This window comes from Pongo abelii, chromosome 6 (genome assembly GCF_028885655.2).
Source record: "Pongo abelii isolate AG06213 chromosome 6, NHGRI_mPonAbe1-v2.0_pri, whole genome shotgun sequence".
Lineage (NCBI taxonomy): Eukaryota > Metazoa > Chordata > Mammalia > Primates > Hominidae > Pongo > Pongo abelii.
Window position 1 is genome coordinate 65,246,180 of NC_071991.2, and position 4,990 is coordinate 65,251,169.

Genomic DNA, 4,990 nt, shown 5'->3' on the forward strand with positions numbered 1-4,990 from the left:
AATGACAACACTCTGAGCCACCACCATTTCCTGCCCAGTTTGTAGCAATACCTTATTAACCACTCACACTGTCTCAGCTCTTGCAAACTTGTAGTGTTCTCCCCCATACAGCAGTCAGAGGATACTTTAAAAAATGTTAATTGGATCATGTCATTTCAGCACTCAAATACTAAAAAGGTCTACAGTCTCTCTTAGAACAAAATTTGAATTTTTACCACGGCCTATTTTTTTTTTTTTTTTTTTGAGACGGAGTCTCATTCTATGGCCCAGGCTGGAGTGCTGTGGCAGGATCTCGGCTCACCGCAACCTCTGCCTCCCAGGTTCAAGCGATTCTCCTGCCTCAGGCTCCTGAGTAGCTGAGATTACAGGCACGCACCACCACACCCAGCTAATGTTTGTATTTTTAGTAGAGACGGGGTTTCACCATGTTGGCCAGGCTGGTCTTGAACTCCTGACCTCAAGTAATCCACCTGCTTCAGCCTCCTGAAGTGCTGGGATTACAGGCATGAGCCACCACACTTGGCCTTCACCTAATAAATACATATTCCAGTCATTGCCTATAACCAACCTCATTTACTATTGCTCTTCTTACTTGTTCTGTTCCAGCACTGCTGGCCTCCTTTGGTTTCTTTAACTTGACAAGAATGTTCCTACCTCAGAGCCTTTGCATTTTTTTATATCCTGGGTCTGAAATGCCCTTGCCCCAGATAGTTCCATTAATCACACCACTCACTGCCTTTAGGACTCTACTTAAGTATCACCTCCTCAAAAGGGTATATCCTTGAGAATTCTATCGGAAATAGTATCCTTCCCTCACACTCTCATATTTCTTCCTAACAGTGATCATTTCCTGGATGTATAATTTATATATGTATGTATGTATATGTATAAATTTACATTTTTAACAATAAATCTTTGGTCTTCTACATTCAAATTTAACCCCTTTGAAAACAAGGGCATTTTTGGTTTTGTTCATTTCTTTCCCCAATGCCTACAATTGTGCCTAACCTAGAGCAGGGATTGAATAAGTAATTATTAGATGAATTAAATAAAAATATGATGAGGCCTTTATAGTTATTGTCTCCTGGGTAGAGACTTCAAGTGGCTGTGCGGGAGCATTTTGCATGCTCAAAGAAAAGCTCGGCTGAGCACAGTGGCTCACGCCTGTAATCCCAGCACTTTGGGAGGCCGAGATGGGAGGATCATGAGGTCAGGAGATCGAGACCAACCTGGCTAACACGGTGAAACCCCACCTCTACTAAAAATACAAAAAATTAGCTGGGCATGGTGGCAGGCGCCTGTAGTCCCAGCTACTCTGGAGGCTGAGGCAGGAGAATGGCATGAACCCGGGAGGCAGAGCTTGCAGTGAGCTGAGATCACGCTACTGCATTCCCGCCTGGGTGACAGAGTGAGACTCCCTCTCAAAAAACAAAAAACAACAACAAAAAAGAAAAGCTCACCAGACTTCAACATTGTCCTCACACTACTATCAACTGTTGAATCCACTCAACTGAAGAAACCTTGTCCAGTGGAGCATTGCGTGATAATGAAATATTCTCTATCTGCACTGCCCATTATAATGGTTACTACCCACTATTTTAACATTTGAAATGTGGCTGGTGCCACTGAGGAGTCAAGCTTCTAATTAATTTTAATTTTTTAAATTTTAACTTAAGTAGCTCCACACTTGACTATCAAATTGAGCATCACAAGTCTAGATCATAGCGGGCAAGTGATTGCCTGCCTTAAATAACCTTGGGGTGGGTATTTTCTAGTAAATAATAAGTAAACCTATGTTTCCTAATTTCATTGTCCCATTTTTTGCAGTTATATATGTTTAGCACATCTAAATAACACAAAAAGAAAATACAAAACATCTCTTTTTAAATGTGCTCAAAGCAGAAGTCCAATTTTCCAGCATGGGAAAGATGCTGTTGGCAGAAAGCTACCTTGCAAATGAGTATTAGGCGAAAAAAAAAAAAAAAAAAAGCAGGACACAATTGCTTTCAGTAGAGGCAGTCAGTAAAGCCAGAGATTCCCACTTAATTATACTTTGCTTGCTTTCTCTACAGCCAGTGCTCACTTGAATCTCTGAATGTACATGCTTTTAGTGAGCATATGAAAAAGGAAATACAGAAGTGAATATTTATTTAGCATCCCCTCTACTAAAGTAGATCGTTTTTGCAATTTGACACAATATAATTTTAAAAATATAACCCTTCCAAATAAAGGGGCCAACAAGTATATCTCAAATAACTCCACTCTATATTTTAATAAAAATACATAATTTTTTTATAAAACAGTATTCTTTAGCATGTAAAATAAAGAGAAAGCCATACCTAGATAGCTTATTTTCATATAGAGTGAACACAGAGCAGACAAATGGTACATGGTTCTCTTTAACCCTTTCACTCCATCCAACCTATTTCAGCCTGATCTACCTCCTAAGGAAACAAATCAGAGGGTATCCAAGAGTGGTAGAATTTATGTCAGACATTCTAAGTTTCTCGCTTTAAATCAAGGTGACTTACCATTCACCAGATAACTACTCTAAATATTATAGATCAGGGTTCTCAATCTCAGTACAATTGACAATTTGGGCTAGATAATTCTTTCTTGTAGGGGGGCTGTCCTACACATAGTAGAATGTTTAGCAGCATTCTTGGCTTCTAACTGATAGATGCCAACAGTACTCCCCACCCCACCAAGTTTTGATCACCAAAAATATCTCCAGATATTGCCAAGTGTCTGCTGGTGGTAAAAATCACCCCGGGTTGAAAGCCAAGGAAACAGAAGACAGTGTAGTGTATCATACCCTACTTTCTTCCTTTATTTACCTTGATTTTGACCTTTTAAGTTTCCACTCTTCTCAACATCATGGAATTCACTTGGACCCAAAAAACATCTTCAATTGGTTTACTTTGGCATTCTCTTCTACTCAATTTTAAGCTTGCCTGCTGATGTCTCTACCCCAGTGTGAACACCTTTCCCTGAATATTTAGCCAGTGCCTTAGATTGTGGGGCCTATCCTCAGGGTCAACTTTCTTTCAATTTACTTACCTTCAAAGTGGAAATTCTCATTCCTACCCCAACTGCTTCAAAGGTTTGCAAAGTTTAAATAAGATGACAAATGTTAAAGTGCTTTGAAAAGGTAAAAACCTTTTTCTGCAAATATATTTAATAAATGACCATAATAGTAGGAATGTTTCTTACTCCAGAGAAGCCTGTAGCAAGTTACAGACAGGTAAAGGCTGGTAACTCCTAAACATACTACTCCATTAGTATACATTTTATAATGAACATGGCAGCAAAGTTCAACTGAACTTAAAGTTCAACCCAAGTACCAAAGTCAAATGAGGCTTATGCACTACCTTGGGGAAAAATATTTTGGGTCTCTGGATAGCTACCCAAAGAAGTGTCGTAGCACTGGATTTTAAAGCTCTGCAAACCCCTCTCTCCTGTCCTGTTAACTCCCTTGGCCCCTTACCATTTCCTCTTCTGGTCTTGGGATAGAAAATGAGGGATACTCAGTAGAAGCACCAGGGGGCGCAACCCAGCATGTGATTATGCCTTGGCTTTCTAGCCAGGCACAGTAATTTCCCTCTTGAGGGAGTAACTACTTCTCTACCCATAACCTTTAAATCAGCTCCGCCATACCCCTGTGCACTGTGTGTGAACTTCTGTGTGCATGTATGTGTGTACACCCTAAGAATCGAGATTCTTTTAGGAATTTGGGGATTGCAGGAACCAGAGGATCAGGCATTCCTAGAACCCATTTACGATTTTGTAAAGAGGAGAAGACGATTTCCCTTTAAAGGTCTATTTCACTGTGAATGGTGTTTAAGAAGTGCCACCTAGAACCTCGGCACATGTGAAGTAGGACTAGACTCCTCTAGTCAAGAAACTGAACAGGCACTGCTAGCAAGGCAGGAAACGTGAACTTGACAAACCACGTCTGAGCTTGCCAAGAGGCTTAGCCTTTATTTCAGGGTCAGAATCTTGTCTTCTTTTATCCAACTTGGAAATGAAGAAAATATTTGCATAGTATTCAGATGTATCATCCTTAAGAATGTGAATATTTAAGATAATGGATCAAGTGGAAATAGGTCAAAAGATATAGCACAGAGTTAAAAATAGCCACTACAGAAAATGTGTTTGTATTTGGCGTGGTGCCTTTTCACATTCATGTAATTGGCCATTTGGCTTGCTGTGTAGAGCAGCCAGCTTCCCTCAGCTCTGGGATAGGGGGGTTAGGGTACTCTGCTAGTTTCCCCAAACCACATAAATAGAAGACCAAGTCAGTTATTTCTACAGTTAAAGCTAAAATTCCCTTCCTTTCATGTCAATGATGAGACTTTCCAACGTGAAAAAATTACCGTTACTATCAGCAAAGGAACTATTCTCTCTTGAGGCTTGTTTTGTTTTGTTTTAATTTGCTTATTCCCTCCTCCCTCCCAGTCTCTAGACCCCTTCGTGGATGGTATCAGATGATTTCAGTCCAACCTTCCATTGCATTCTATGACTGAGCCAACACAGCTGGATTCTCAGCCAACTATGAAGTTTAAATTGGTAACTCCAAATCTGTTCTATAAATTTCAGCAACAGCTGATTTGGCCAGAATTTCAATGTTATCTCCATGCCTGAATTTCAACAAGAATAAAAGAAAAATAACCAGGCTCTGATGATTTACTTAAGAGAATGTACAAAGAACCATCACACTCAAGATTTTTTCTTTTGAAAGATTATTCCTATAAATATTTTTGCCCCTCTAGTACTGTTTCACAATTTATTATGGCTATAGAGCCACAAATTTTGCAAATGGCTTAGGAAACTAAGTAACTTTGTGACTAGACAAGTACATAAAGTGAACATACTGTTCTAAAATAATAATTATATATTGGAGGATTTGAGCTCAAGGAATAAAGGATTTTATTTTGTTTGTAACAGAGCCAAAATCAGCATATGCTCGAGTAATCTGCAGGAAAGACAG